The 15,455-nt window shown below is 40.1% G+C and overlaps 1 pseudogene; it reads right to left on the bottom strand.

The window, feature by feature from the left end:
* Positions 1-8,720: 8,720 nt before the first annotated feature.
* Positions 8,721-8,849, bottom strand: LOC122892754 (annotated as a pseudogene).
* Positions 8,850-15,455: the final 6,606 nt, after the last annotated feature.

Genomic DNA, 15,455 nt, shown 5'->3' with positions numbered 1-15,455 from the left:
CGGGAAGCGGGAGGCGGGAGCCCCACCCCGAGACAACGCCCCCGCGCCTGATTGGCCAGAGGCCGGCCCCTGGCAGCCAATCCAGGCCAGCGGCCGGCGGGGCGGAGCCTCGCCCGGGGATGCGGCGGGACTCCTGAGGTCCTGGAGGCTGAGCGAAGCAGGCAGTGCCGAGCCCAGCGTCTTCTGCTTTCCCGTACAAAACTCGTTATCTCTGTATGTTCTAAGGACTCCCGCCCAGAGTATTCACCCACCGCCCCTCTGCTGGAAGCCCCAGACCACAACCGTACGGACACGAAATAGGTTTCGATACCGAAGGGGAAAATCAGCTACAGGATGCAAAAAAAAAAAAAAGTAGTGGGATGGGGACCAAGGGACGCAAGAAAGAAAGGTCATATGAAGGAGCCAGAAAATCAATATCGTTTCTTTTTTTCTTAAGAAACAATTTGGAAGAAAGTAGAAAATAGGAGAGGAGGAGCCTGTAAGAAGGGGATAAAATAAAAGTGAAAAGAAATTGGGCATGGAAGATTTCAGGCATCGTGGAGATACTGAGATTCTCCGTTGGTTTATCTCTCACAGAATTTCCCAAACTATTTTATTCTACGACTCACCCTTAACTTTGCCAGTGGGGTGGGAGATGGAAGGGGTCTGAATCCCTCCCTCGTCAGTCATCCCATCATTCCAGTCTGCCATGCAACAGTACCCCATACTCCCAAGAACGTTACACGTACGGGCCCAAGAGATAGCTCTCCACCTCACTCCCTCAAGCCCCACGCCCTCAGAGCACTTTGCTAGGTTCCAAGGATTAGTAAGATACAGGATCTGCCCTTAATCAGTTCCCAGTCCAGTTGCAGACTGAACTCAACACACAGTATGAGAGATCCTTGGACAGAGAGGCGTATGCCCTGCAAACATAGGCAATGGGGGTAGAGTACGAAGAGGTGTGTCAGGGGAACCTCCAAGTGGAAAGGACACTAGAACAGAATCTTCAGGGATGAAGTAGGTTATGGTGATTATGATTTTTTTTTAAATTTTAACACAAAAGAGTCCAGAACACGTTTGAAAGATGTTCCAAAGTACTAAATCAAAAATACGGAAGGGAAGAATAAGCCAAGAGTATGAAGTCCCTGCAGAGATGGGAAGCGATGGGCTCCACAGATGATGCTAGAAAGAAGAGATGCATCTTCCATTGTTTTAGGTGGAAATAAGAGAAGATTGGTGCAAAAGCAATCAGAGTTGTAGAGGCAATGGTAAAATTTTGAGGGAATTTCTTCTGTGTGAAGTATGAGGCTATAATTTGCCCCCAAAAGAATTATCTGAGAAGGTGCTGGGGAGTGGGGAGGTGAGTCAGAGTTCAAAAGGTGGGAACAGTAGGAAACTGTCACTGAGGAAAGTAGTAAAATGTGAAAGATTGTCCTAAAGTTTTGCGTGCCACCCAGTTGAGGCTGGTGACCATGAATAGAAAGAGATACCAATTTCTGCTCTTTTGTGATTTTCTTCATTAGTGCTCAGCTGGCTTGGCAAAGAGAAGGTGGGAAGGATGATGACTGGATCCACTCATGGCTGTAATTTTTCCAGGCAGATGTGATATAATGGCCAAGACACAAAGACGTTCGAGATACTAGTTGGCAAACAATTGAAATTAAAAACAGACAAACAAAAAAAATGGACTCTATGCTAGGGAAAAAAGGCTAAAGATATATGAATGGGCTCAAAAAAGAAGGGAAGTGCCAGTGGGTTGTGAATTCCAATGAGGCTGAAGAATAGGTAAACTCAGGGTGCCTGAGAAGCTGAGCTAGAACAGAAGATCGTAGAAAGACAGTGGGGTATTTGAAGTGGCTCTTTCTGCCATTGGTCCTGTCCCTGTGCTTTAATAAAAACACCTTTTTGTGCTGGAAAAAAAAGAAAGAAAGAAAATGGGGTGTTTATTGTGATGATTGCAGAAGTGATGCAAATTTTGATAATGATAAGGAAAGTTGATTGGCTAAAGTGAAGTGATGAAGAATATTATCACGTAATGTCTCAGGTAAGAACTGAGAGGTCAGATTTTTAGATGATGTGCCATAGAAACACTCATATCACCTTGGAAGTGCCAGGAATTAGAGTAGAGGAAGACTCTTAGCTACATGTTGAACCCTCTGGTGAAGGAAGAGGAACATCTAGAAAGTTGGAAGATGATGCTGTGGAAGGAGAAAAGGTGAGGCATATCCTTAATGCATGGATTCACACTGGCAGGGAAATGGGAAAAAATATAGTCAGAAACTGGGAATAAAGATGATACAGGTCCCATCCCTGGACCAGGTACAGTCTATCCAAAATAGCTCTCAAATCTGTCCACTCTCCATCATTACCACCTAGTCCGGGCCATCAGCACCTCTCCCCAGGAGGACCACTGTAGATTCCCAAATGGTCTTCTGGTCTTGGGTCATTCCTTGCCTTGCCATACTTCTTCCACATTGAGTCAGACTTATTTCCTAAAATTAATATCTGATTCACAGGGCTGTTGTCTGAATTTGAATAAGAGCATTCAATCAAAAAAATACATAGCAAATCGTGGGAAAAGAACTATTATAATCATTACAATATTATTAACACTGTTTTAAAACTACAGTTTATGTAGTTTAATCATTTTATTATTCCTGGTAGACTTAAATGCTTTGTTCTCTTTTCTACCATTATCTTATTTCTACATAGGACATGGTAGTAGATAGAGATGGTTCTATATATAGTTCTATATAGATTTCTAGACTTGAAATGTAATGCTGTGGTAATTGCATGAGTGCTGTGCTGGGTATCAGACTACCAGATTCTAATTCCACTTTTTCCATTGATTGGCTATGTGTCCTTGGGAGGACACAACCTCTCTATTTCCTCCTGGTCTACACGTTCTTTAAATTTCATTCAAGTTCTAAATGGTTTTGATTCAAAAGCTTAATGTAAAAAATAAGAGGATATGTGTTGGGCCACTAGAGGAGAAGGGGAGAGTATAGGCCTTACTTATTTATACAATGGAATGTTTTATAGAAATTAAAAAAGAATGAACTAGGTGTACGCATAGAACACAAGTAGTTTCCCAGTATATAAAGTGGAGAAGAGAAAATGACAGAAATGATATTCACACAAATTTTAAAAATACCAAGTTAGTCTATGTGTTTTTAATAAATCTGTACATATATAGTAAAAGCATAAATATATAATTAGGTAAGATGCATATCAATTTCAGTAAATTGTTTGGGGGGCATGGAGAGGAAAAGAATGGGTGGGACAGGAGATTTTATGAGTTCTACAGTGCTATAGCTCTTCTGAAAATTCTGATACATATATTTCAAAATGTTTGTCTCTGTTAGTATTTCAAAAATATTTAAAAGTATTTGTCAAATTGTGGGTGATAAGAGTATGGTTATTCAGTTTATGTGACATGTGACTCTTGATTTCAAGGTCGTGACCTTGAGCCCCACTTTGGGTGCTGAGAGTACTCAAAAATAAAATCTTTGGGCACCTGGATGGCTTATTTGGTTAAGCCACTGCCTTCAGCTCAGGTCATGATCCCAGAGTCCTGGAATCAAGTCCCATAATAAGCTTCCCCTGCTCTGCAAGGAGCCTGCTTCTCCCTCTCCCTCTGCCTGCCACACCCTCTGCTTATGCTGAATCTCTCTCTGTCAAATAAATAAATAAAATCTTCAAAAACAAAGTAAAATAAAATAAAACCTTTAAAATAAAAATAAATTTTATATAAGTATTACCTACATTGGGAAAAAATAAAATAATATATTTTAAATTGTAAACATTTATAAAATATTTTTAAATTATAACTGAAAATTAGAAAGGTCTTCCCTGATGTCCTTCTTAAAATTGCAACTAACCGGGGCGCCTGGGTGGCTCAGTGGGTTAAAGCCTCTGCCTTCGGCTCAGGTCATGATCTTAGGGTCCTGGGATAGAGCCCCGCATCGGGCTCTCTGCTCAGCAGGGAGCTTGCTTCCTCCTCTCTCTCTGCCTGCCTCTCTGCCTACTTGTGATCTCTCTCTGTCAAATAAATAAATAAAATATTTTTTAAAAATTGCAACTAACCTCCTCACCCCTCATACTTCTGCTCCCCCTTACTCTACTTTTCTTATTTTTTTATCATGACATGTATCATTTCCCAATGTACCGTAAAATCTGCTTATCATTTTTTTCTTTATCTCCTTTAAATAATATGTAAGCTCCATAAGGACTAAGATCTCTATAGGTTTTCCTCACAGATTTATCTTAAGTGCTTAGAAGAGTGCCTCGCACAAAATAGGTATCCCAGAAATATTTGCTCAGTGATTGTATGGATTTTAGAGACTGACTGCTTGTGTTGAAATTCTTTTATATATTTATTTGTTTATTTGACAGAGAGAGAGAGGGAGAGATCACAAGTAGGCAGAGAGGCAGGCAGTGGGGGAGAGGGTGAAGCAGGCTCCCTGCTGAGTAGAGAGCCCTATCCAATGTGGGGCTCAATCCCAGGACCCTGAGAACATGACCTGAGCCAAAGGCAGAGGCTTAACCCACTGAGCCACCTGGACGCCCCCGGTGTTGAAATTATAGTGCTACCACTTCCTAGCTGTGGGATCGTGGCCAAGTTATTTACATGCTCTTATTTACATTCCCTATCTGTAAAATGGGACTTGTAATAGTACTTACCTAATCAGGTTGGTGTAACTACCTATCAAACACTTTAGAACAATGACTGGCATAATGTAAATACTCAATACATATTAGAAATAATAATAATAATAATAATAATTATTATTATTATTATATTGTTAATGTTATTACAAGGTCTTAATCATGATAAGTGACCCTCAACATGATTCCTGGGATGTGATGATCTTGAGCCTGCATGAGGCCTGATAAGTAAGTCTGTGTGTCAGGGTTCAAGACATTTAGCAATGACTCAGTATGAGAATGGGAATATTCTAGGTATCAACTGAAGGAGTTCAGAGTATGCCACCCCAAAATATGCCACTCTGGCACAAGGATCATTTTGAGCTGAAAGCAATTGAAAAGAAACAAATATAAGAAGGGCAAGATGATTCCTTTTTTTAAAATTTTTTATTTTTTTTATAAACATATAATGTATTATTAGCCCCAGGGGTACAGGTCTGTGAATAGCCAGGTTTATGCACTTCACAGCACTCACCGTATCACATACCCTCCCCAATGTCCATAACCCAGCCACCCTTTCTCTACCCTCCTCCCCCCGGCAACCCTCGGTTTGTTTTGTGAGTTTAAGAGTCTCTTATGGTTTGTCTCCCTCCAGATCCCATCTTGTTTCATTTATTCTTTTCCTACCCCCCCAAGTCCCCCATGTGCATCTCCACTTCCTCATGTCAGGGAGATCATATGATAGTTGTCTTTCTCCGATTGACTTATTTCGCTAAGCATAATACCCTCTAGTTCCATCCATGTTGTCGCAAATGGCAAGATTTCATTCCTTTTGATGGCTGCATTATATATATATATATATATATATATATACACACACATATATATACCACATCTTCTTTATCCATTCATCTATTGATGGACATCTAGGTTCTTTCCATAGTTTGGCTATTGTGGACATTGCTGCTATAAACATTCAGGTGCACATGCCCTTTTGGATCACTATGTTTGTATCTTTAGGGTTAATACCCAGTAGTGCAATTGCTGAGTCATAAGGTAGCTCTATTTTCAACTTTTTGAGGAATCTCCATGCTGTTTTCCACAGTGGCTGCACCAGCTTGCATTCCCACTAACAGTGTAGGAGGGTTCCCCTTTCTCCGCATCCTCACCAGCATCCATCATTTCCTGACTTGTTAATTTTAGCCATTCTGACTGGTGTAAGGTGGTATCTCATTGTGTTTGATTTGTATACATTGTTTGATTTGTATTTCCCTGATGCCGAGTGATATGGAGCACTTTTTCATGTGTCTGTTGGCCATCTGGATGTCTTCTTTGCAGAAATGTCTGTTCATGTCCTCTGCCCATTTCTTGATTGGATTATTTGTTCTTTGGGTGTTGAGGTTGCTAAGTTCTTTATAGATTTTGGACACTAGCCCTTTATCTAATATGTCGTTTGCAAATATCTTCTCCCATTCTGTCATTTGTCTTTGGTTTTGTTAACTGTTTCCTTTGCTGTGCAAAAGCTTTTGACCTTGATGAAGCCCCAATAGTTGACTGTTGCTCTTGCTTCCCTTGCCTTTAGCGATGTTCCTAGGAAGAGGTTGCTGCAGCTGAGGTTAAAGAGGTTGCTACCTGTGTTCCCCCCAAGGATTTTGAAGGATTCCTTTCTCACATTGAGGTCCTTCATCCATTTTGAGTCTATTTTTGTGTGTGGTATAAGGAAATGGTCCAATTTCATTTTTCTGCATGTGGCTGTCCAATTTTTCCCAACACCATTTGTTGAAGAGGCTGTCTTTTTTGCATTGGACATTCTTTCCTGCTTTGTCAAAGATTAGTTGACCATAGAGTTGAGGGTCTATTTCTGGGCTCTCTGTTCTGTTCCATTGATCTATGTGGCTGTTTTTGTGCCAATACCATGCTGTCTTGATGATGACAGCTTTGTAATAGAGCTTGAAGTCCGGAATTGTGATGCCACCAACTTTGACTTTCTTTTTCAATATTCCTTTGGCTATTCGAGGTCTTTTCTGGTTCTATAAAAATTTTGGGATTATTTGTTCCATTTCTTTGAAAAAGATGGATGGTATTTTGATAGGGATTGCATTAAATGTGTAGACTGCTTTAGGTAGCATAGACATTTTCACAATATTTGTTCTTCCAATTCATGAGCATGGAACATTTTCCCTTTTCTTTGTGTCTTCCTCAATTTCTTTCTTGAGTACTTTATAGTTTTCTGAGTCTAGATTCTTTGCCTCTTTGATTAGGTTTATTCCAAGGTATCTTATGGTTTGGGGTGCAATTGTAAATGGGATGGACTCCTTAATTTCTCTTTCTTCTGTCTTGTTGTTGGTGTAAAGAAATGCAACTGATTTCTGTGCATTGATTTTATATCCTGACACTTTACTGAATTCCTGTACAAATTCTAGCAGACTGGGAGTGGAGTCTTTTGGGTTTTCCACATATAGTATCATATCATCAGGCAGGATGATTCTCAACCACTGGAGACAACTATAGACTCTAATCAGCCCAGAGAAGGCACCAGAGGAATCTACATAACAAACTCATTAAAACAAACCTTATCTTCCATTGGTGCCTCCGTATATCTACCTTCTCACAATCTGCCACCCCTAAAAACCTAAACCCTGTTTCCTTTTTTTCATCTTTTCTGCAAATTCATTGTTCTTTTTTTAAGATGCTATATAAGCCCAAGTTCTAACCACTGCTTTTGTGTTATTCATCACTGAATTTCTCCCCTGTGTGCATACAGGTAGTGCATATGTTGATAAACTCTGGTTTTCACTTGTTAATCTGTCTTTTGTCCATCTAATTTGCAGGACCCCAGGCAAGAGTCTAGAAGGGTAGAGTGATAAAGTTTTTCTTTCTTTGTATGGCTAATTCTGTCTCATTAATAGAATGTTCAAATACGGGAATGGTCAATTCACCAGGCTAGAAACAGAACAATTTTATTTTATTTTTGAGAGAAAGAGAGCAAGTGTGGGGGAGGGGCAAGCAGGCTCCACATCTAGCCCAGAGTCAATGAGGGGCTTGATCTCACATTCTGAGACCACGAGCTGAGCTAAAATCTAGAGTCAGATGCTTAACCAACTAAGTCACTCAGGGCCCCAGGCCTATTTTATTTTTGAAGAAAGGTCTTGAGTTCTTTGCCCTATTATTTGAAGCACTGTGCATGCTAGAATTTACAGTTTTGAAAATAGACTAATTTCTTGCAGCAGCAACTTTCTGTTGAAAGGAATTCTCAAATTATCATGATAATAGGGCACATAAACACATTGTTCCTTTTTATATATACCCCAAAATGTATCTATTGCCAAAAGTAACAAATTTCATTTTCTTTCTTTACCCTACCCACTTTTATTCCAGATGTTAAGAGTAAGGTACACATAACCAACTATTCTGACCCTGGAAATTGAGGAACAAAAGGTGAAATTGAAAAAGAAAGGTAAAATTTACTCGAATGAATCCTTTAGCTTAAAAAATAACTCTTTTTTCTCTATTGCTATTACTTAATCTCATTTCTTCCCTGATTAATAGAAATTCCTTAAAAAATGACTACTTCTTAATATCTTTTTTCCCCTCTGGCTAGTAGCAAAGATCTTTTCTTTGTTCTCATGAGTTTCCCCCCTACATTGTGAAATATATATAACTTATAAAATAAATTTATAAAGTATATGTATATAACATATAACATTAAAAATAATTTCAGTAATTATCGCACCTGCCTGGCTTGGTTGGTGGAGCATGTGACTCTTGGTCTTGGGATTGTGAGTTCGAGCCCCATGTTGGGTGTAGAGATCTCTTAAAAATAAAATCTTTAAAAATAATAATAATTCTTATTATCATCATATAAGTTGTCTGTTGCTGTAAAACTAATTACCCCATAATGTAGTAACTTGAAACAACAAGCATATTATCTCACAGTTTTTGTAGGTCAGTAATCCAGACAAAGCTTAGCTCAGTACCTGGGGCTCAACACCTCTCATAAAGTTGCATTCGGACTGCAGGTTGGGATTGTGATTTCATCTGAAGGCTCATCTGGAGGGGAATCAACTTATATTTCACCCATGTGGTTGTTGGCAGGATTGAAATCCTCATTGGCTGTTGGCCAGAAGCCTCCCTCAGTTCTTTGCTGTGTGGACCTTTCCAATTAGCAATAATCGCGCCTCGGATAAACCTCATTGGCTACGATACTGCCACTGTGCAAAGCTTGTGTGTGGACCTTTCCAAAGAGTAGGTCAAAATATGGCAGTTGGCTGTGCTCAGGAAGAGAGGAAGAGAGAGAAAGTTCCAAGATTTTGTAAACTAGCATTAATACCAACACACCATCACTTCTGTACTATACTCACTAGAATTAAGTCGCTAAACCCAGCCTATGCTCAAGGGAAGGGGATTACATGAGGGTGTGAAGAGCAGGAAGTGGGCATCCTTGAGTGCTGTCTTGGAGGCCATCTACCACAGCCTGTGACCACATGACCATTTCTAGAAATGTATGACTGAAGGGTGCACTGTACTCATCATTGTGGCCTGTCACCCACTCATTGTCTCATGTAACTCTTTCACTGGCTACAACACTCTGCCTTGTTAGCCCTCTATCTTTTCTGTTTCTATTCTGAATCCTTTTTCAGTCATTTTCCTTTTCCAACTTCTTTTGTTTTGTTTTGTTTTGTTTTTAAAGATTTGCTTATTTATATGAGAGAAATAGTGCACATGAGTGAGGGTAGGGGCAGAAGGAGAGGGAGAGAGAATCTTAAGCAGACACCTCACTGAGCATGGTGCCAGACACGGGGTTTGATCTCACAACCTAAGCCAAAACCAAGAGTCAGACACTTAACTGACTGAGCCACCCAAACACCCCCTTTTCCAACTTCTGACTTTCATCTCTACGCTCTTGCAGAAAGTCTATCTGTCACCATTGAGACTTCTTGCCCAGCTCTCCCACCCGATGTTTTGTAAAACCGCTAACTGATCTGCCAATTCCTCTCCTGAATTCCTGTAACACAGAGAGGCAGGATCTTCATTTGAACATTTTTTTTCTCTGCTTATCTTATCTCCCAAAATAAAATGTTTGAGTGGGGATAATGATTTTTTTTAACTGTTCACTTGTATATCTTGAGTGCTCTGTGAGAGTACTTCCAATTCTCTATAACTCAATGACTCCCATCTTCTACCTAACACAGTAGAAGAATGACATTGTTTGACTTTATTGGAAATCAGTCTGGCGTATATTCATCCAATGGAAAGTAGTAGGCATTTACTTACTGAGTCAATACTTAACAAGTGCCTACTATATGCATTGTGCTAGATGCTTTGGAATATAAAAGTGAAGAAGTTAGACATGGTTCCTACATTCAGGAGCCTACAATCTCAGATAGAAGTACAGTAATCACACAAATAATTCATTATAAGTATAAAAGAACCATGAAGGATGGGTATAAGTGCTATGAAACTAAATAACTGAGGGGAATATTATCTAGTCTGGAAGATTATATAAACTGAAACCTTGAAAATGAAACAGGAATTGGGCAAAAAGAAGTGTCAAGGATGGATAACTCAAGGGCAACGTCAAGTTCTAACAAGCTCCTTATACTCTCCTACCGCTTAGTGAAGTGTGTATATATATATATGTGTGTGTGTGTATATATATATATATATATATATATATATATATAAAGATTTTATTTATTTGAGAGAGAGAGAGAGTGAGTGAGCATGAAAGGGGCGAGGGGCAGAGGAAGAAGCTGGCTCTCTGATGAGCAGAGGGCCTGATGTGACTTGATCCTGAGACTCCAGGATCATGACCTGAGCCGAAGGCAGTTGCTTAACCAACTGAGCCACCCAGGTGACCCAGTGAAGTATATTTTTAAAGTACCCTTTTAAAAAATCATATTCTCTACTTGTGTCATGGTGTTGCTTTCACTTTCCTTCCTTTTACATCATTCCATCAGAGTCGTAACAACTGTCATATCAATATATTGTCTTTAAAAAGTATTTGTGAACATGGCTCCTTCAGAAAACGTCTACAAGGTAAGCGACCCATCCACTGCCCCCTTCTTTGCTTTGCTTCTAGAGCAACTGAGTTGATATTGATGCCATTGACTGAGATAAGGAAGAGTGGAAGGGGAACAAACTTGGCAAAGTTCACTTTGGACATTTGAGTTTTACCTGGGATACTAAGTAGCTCTGTCAACTAGGCAGATGGATGCACCTATCAGAATTCAGAAGAAAAGCAGGGACTGAATAAAGCACATTTGACAGTTTTCAATGTACAGATGTTATTGAGAACCTGGATATGATGAGAAAGCTTAGGTTTAAAATTCTGAAGAACTCAAAAGTTTAAAGTTGGGATAAGAAGGAGGAGTCGCCACAAAGAAAACAAGATACAGTCAGAGAACTGTGAGAAAACAGGGCTTTTGAAGGGACACATGTAGGCTCAAATTCTAGCTCTGCCCGTTATTTTCTTTTTTTTTTAATTTTTTATTTTATTTTATTTATTTATTTCACATACAGAGATCAGAAGTAGGCAGAGAGGCAGGCAGAGACAGAGAGGGGGGAAGCAGACTCCCCACTGAGCAGAGAGCCTGATGCGGGGCTGGATCCCAGGACCCTGGGATCATGACCGGAGCCGAAGGCAGAGGCTTTAACCCACTGAGCCACCCAGGTGCCCCATAGCTCTGCCCGTTATTAACTGTGTGACTGCATAGCTAGTATTGGTCACATCTCGTGGTGGAACACATCTCACTTTCCACCTGGAAATAGAGATAATTATGCCTATCTTAGAGAAAGCTTGTCTAGGCTCATGGCTAAATAACTTCATCTAAACTGCCTGACTCCTAATCTTGGCTCTATCATTGACCAGCTGGGAGCGTGGGTAGGTTCCCTAATTTCTCTATCCCTCATTTTTCCCATTAGTGAAATGAGCTTAATAGTATTTATCACATTAGATTATTGTGAGGATTAAATAATTAGAGCATGTAAAATGTTTAGAACAATGCCTGACACATAGTGAGTAAGGTCAGCTGTATTATGATTGCACTGTTTAAAAATTTAAAAAAGAACAGTTGCAGACAACTTGCAAAATAGTACAAAAAGAAGATAGCTGTTATTATTAGTTTATCATCATGATCATTATTTTGAGAGAGAGAGTGCATGCATGCAAGTGTAGAGGAAGGGGCAGAGGGAGAGAAAGAGAGAATCCTAAACAGGCTCCACACCCAGTGGGAGCCTAATGCAGAGCTCAATCCCACAACCCTGAGGTCATGACCTGAGCCAAAAATCAAGATTTGGGGGCGCCTGGGTGGCTCAGTGGGTTAAGCCGCTGCCTTCGGCTCAGGTCATGATCTCAGGGTCCTGGGATCGAGTCCCGCATCGAGCTCTCTGCTCAACAGGGATCCTGCTTCCCTCTCTCTCTCTCTCTCTCTCTCTCTCTGCCTGCCTCTCTGTCTATTTGTGATTTCTCTCTGTCAAATAAATATATAAAATCTTTTAAAAAAATCGAGATTTGGACCCCTAACTGACAGAGATACTCAGTCACCCCTTGCTTATTATTGTTATTATTAAACTGATATTGAATGTTGCATATGAAAAATTTAATCCAAAGTGTTTAGATGAGTCTTTCATGAAGATGTAAGAAAGAGGGCAAAACACAATGGAATGGCTATTTATACAGCTTTTATGGGGAAAACTTAGGGAAGTATAATGTATACACAATATGTCTGCAGTATAAAATCTTCCCAAAGAAAAATAAGTTGGAATCTACACCCATTCTTTTACCCTTAGCAACTGACACAAGAAGTGAAGTGATGTCAGACTCTTTAGGCAATAACTTTTCCCCCCAGTTCTATTTCTCATTGTGACAATATCATCTGGGTTATGAAGGCAACCACTTCTCATTTGGATTCTTAAACACTTGGAAGGAATGACAAGAGGTGTTGCCAAAATTAAATTAAAATAATGAAGTTAGGGATCATAAAACCTAATCTACTGATTTTTAAAATAAAGCATCTGAGTCACAGGTTACAAGTGACTTGCCCTAGTTTCATTATGTTACATGTACAGTAGCCAGGCTCCAAGCCCAGACACCCGGTGATTGATTTCCAGCCCTTCCTCTTACCTTTGTGTTATCATGGGTATAGATTTAGCCATACACTGGTCTGACCCAGGCAGACATTTTTGTTTTATTATATGTACTGGTCGGCCTTGTTAGAACTAGATTATAAAATCATGTCTGTTCTTATTCTATATTCTGTGTAACTGTGTAAAAACGGGTATCACTATTATTACATGTGTGGAACTCAGGTATATAAAGTGGGGAAATCCAATAAAAATGGAATTCTAGGAATTTCCATTCTAGGAATGGAAAGAAATACTGCATATGAGCATGAGCATTGGAATCAGAAAGTCCAGACAAGAATGGAGATTCTATTTAGCAGCTATGTCATCCTGTGTACATTATCTAACTACACTACACCCTAGTTTTCCCATCTCTAAAAACAAGGAAAATAACCAAATAGGATCATTGGGTGGATTAATGTGTTCGGCACACTAAGAAAGAGGCATCTGTTTATTTCTCTCCATTTATCCATTGAATGACTCAGTATTAAAAACTTGAATTAGTTGGGGTGCCTGGGTGGCTCAGTGGGTTAAGCCCCTGCCTTTGGCTCAGGTCATGATCCCAGGGTCCTGGGATCAAGTCCCACATCGGGCTCTCTGCTCAGTGGGGAGCCTGCTTCCTCCTCTCTGCCTGCCTCTCTGCCTACTTGTGATCTCTGTCTGTCAAATAAATAAATAAATAAAATCTTAAAAAAAAACTTGAATTAGTTGTAATGCAAATCATGAAGAGGAGTATAGGTGCCTATATTTGGGCTGCTAAGCATTGGTACATTACTTGGTAAATAAAAATGAAACTGCAGTCTACGATTGTTTGATCTAAAATAATGTGTTCTTTTCACTCTAGTTTAATCCTACATTCCTACCTCAGTACACAGATTTTTCTCCCTCTTCCACGAGAGCATTTGTAGAAGGGAAAAGTTTTTCCTCTACTCTCTTAGGTATTGTATCTGATGAATGTGAATTAAACTGACAGAAGACAGATTCAAGGAGGAAATGGCATACAACTACAATGGATGTTTTTTATTTTTTCAAATACTTTATTTATTTATTTGATAGACAGAGATCACAAGTAGTCAGAGAGGCAGGCAGGGAGAGAGGAGGAAGCAGACTCCCTGCTGAGCAGAGAGCCCCATGCAGGGCTCGACCCCAGGACCCTGAGACCATGACCTGAGCTAAAGGCAGAGGCCTTAACGCACTGAGCCACCCAGGCGCCCCTCAATGGATGTTTTTAATTTTATATGCAAGGAGGCTACACAGAAAAGAAATGAAAACCTAAAGAAGTAGATTCAGGTGCTTACATCCCATTTAAAGGGTGATAAATTGTGGAAAAGTGACTGGACAAAGGGATTTTGGACTTCCAGGGGCAGTAAGTTGTGGAAAGGTAAATATACGTAGAAATGAACGGGACAAATGACTTGTTTTAGTAAGGTTTGTTTGTCCAGACTCATCTTGGTGTCAACTTTCCATCTTCTTCATAGTCACAAATCTCTCAGAGAAAGGATCAATGGAAGTCCTCATTTCACAGAAGTTTATACTTTCAACCAGATAATGGAAAGTCTGAGGAGGCTTCTTTGTGCATCTGTTAATTCTGCCTTAATAAATGCCTTCAGCTCAAAATAATCCATATGCCAAAGTGGCATATTTTGGAGTAGAATATTCCTTTTTTTTTTAAATTATTTATTTATTTGACAGACAGAGATCACAAGTAGGTAGAGAGGCAGGCAGAGAGAGAGGGGGGAAGCAGGCTCCCTGCGGGGCAGAGAGCCCGATGCAGGGCTCGATCCCAGGTCTCTGGGATCATGACCTGAGCCGAAGGCAGAGGCTTTAACCCACTGAGCCACCCAGGCGCCCCTGGAGTAGAATATTCTAATCCCCTCATATTCATTCACTTAATAATTCTTTCTATCAAAATATTATTAAGTGTTGGGACGCCTGGTGCAGGGCTCGATCCCAGGGCCCTGATAACATGACTTGAGCCTAAGGCAGAGGCTTAACCCACTGAGCCACCCAGGCGCCCCTAATTTTCATTTTCAAATTGTGTTCTTAGCACAGATTTCCGGTGCTTGGAGTAAAGGTTTCAGGCACACTGGTATCATACCAGAGTTAAGGACTACTGAAGCACTATTTACTTGGACTGCAAAGCCATTTAGATGCTTGTATTTCCTATTTCCGAAATGGCTTAGTACCAGCTAACACAGAGCATACACTGTGAGCACTTTTTTGCCCACTTTTTTTTCACTGTGATTCTTTTTTTGAATCACTTCATTTACTGTTCACAAAGCCCTATGAAAAAGTACTGTTATTATCAAATTTTTAAAATATTTTATGTATGTATCTATGTATTTATATATTTATATATTTAAGGGATGGGTGGCATGCGAGCAGGAGTTGGGGCAGAGGGAGAGGGAGAGAGAGACTCCCAAGCTGACTCCAGACCCAGCATTGAGTCAACATGGGGCTCAATCTCGTGACCCTGAGATCACAACCTGAGCTCAAAGAGTCGGCTGCTTAACCAACTGAGTCACCCAGATGCCCCTATTATCAAGATTTTTTAAGAATTAAGAGCTGTGATCTACACTGGTTAAAGAAGTAGCCCACACTCAAATAGCCGGTATATTTTGGAACTAGAATTTGAATTCACGTAGTCTGACTTCAGAGATGCATGCATCTTGCTTTCCATGGACCAGTTCTCTTTCATCCTCTTT

The sequence above is a fragment of the Neovison vison genome, chromosome 12 (assembly GCF_020171115.1).
Source record: "Neovison vison isolate M4711 chromosome 12, ASM_NN_V1, whole genome shotgun sequence".
Lineage (NCBI taxonomy): Eukaryota > Metazoa > Chordata > Mammalia > Carnivora > Mustelidae > Neogale > Neogale vison.
This window is presented reverse-complemented; position numbering and strand designations above follow the sequence as displayed.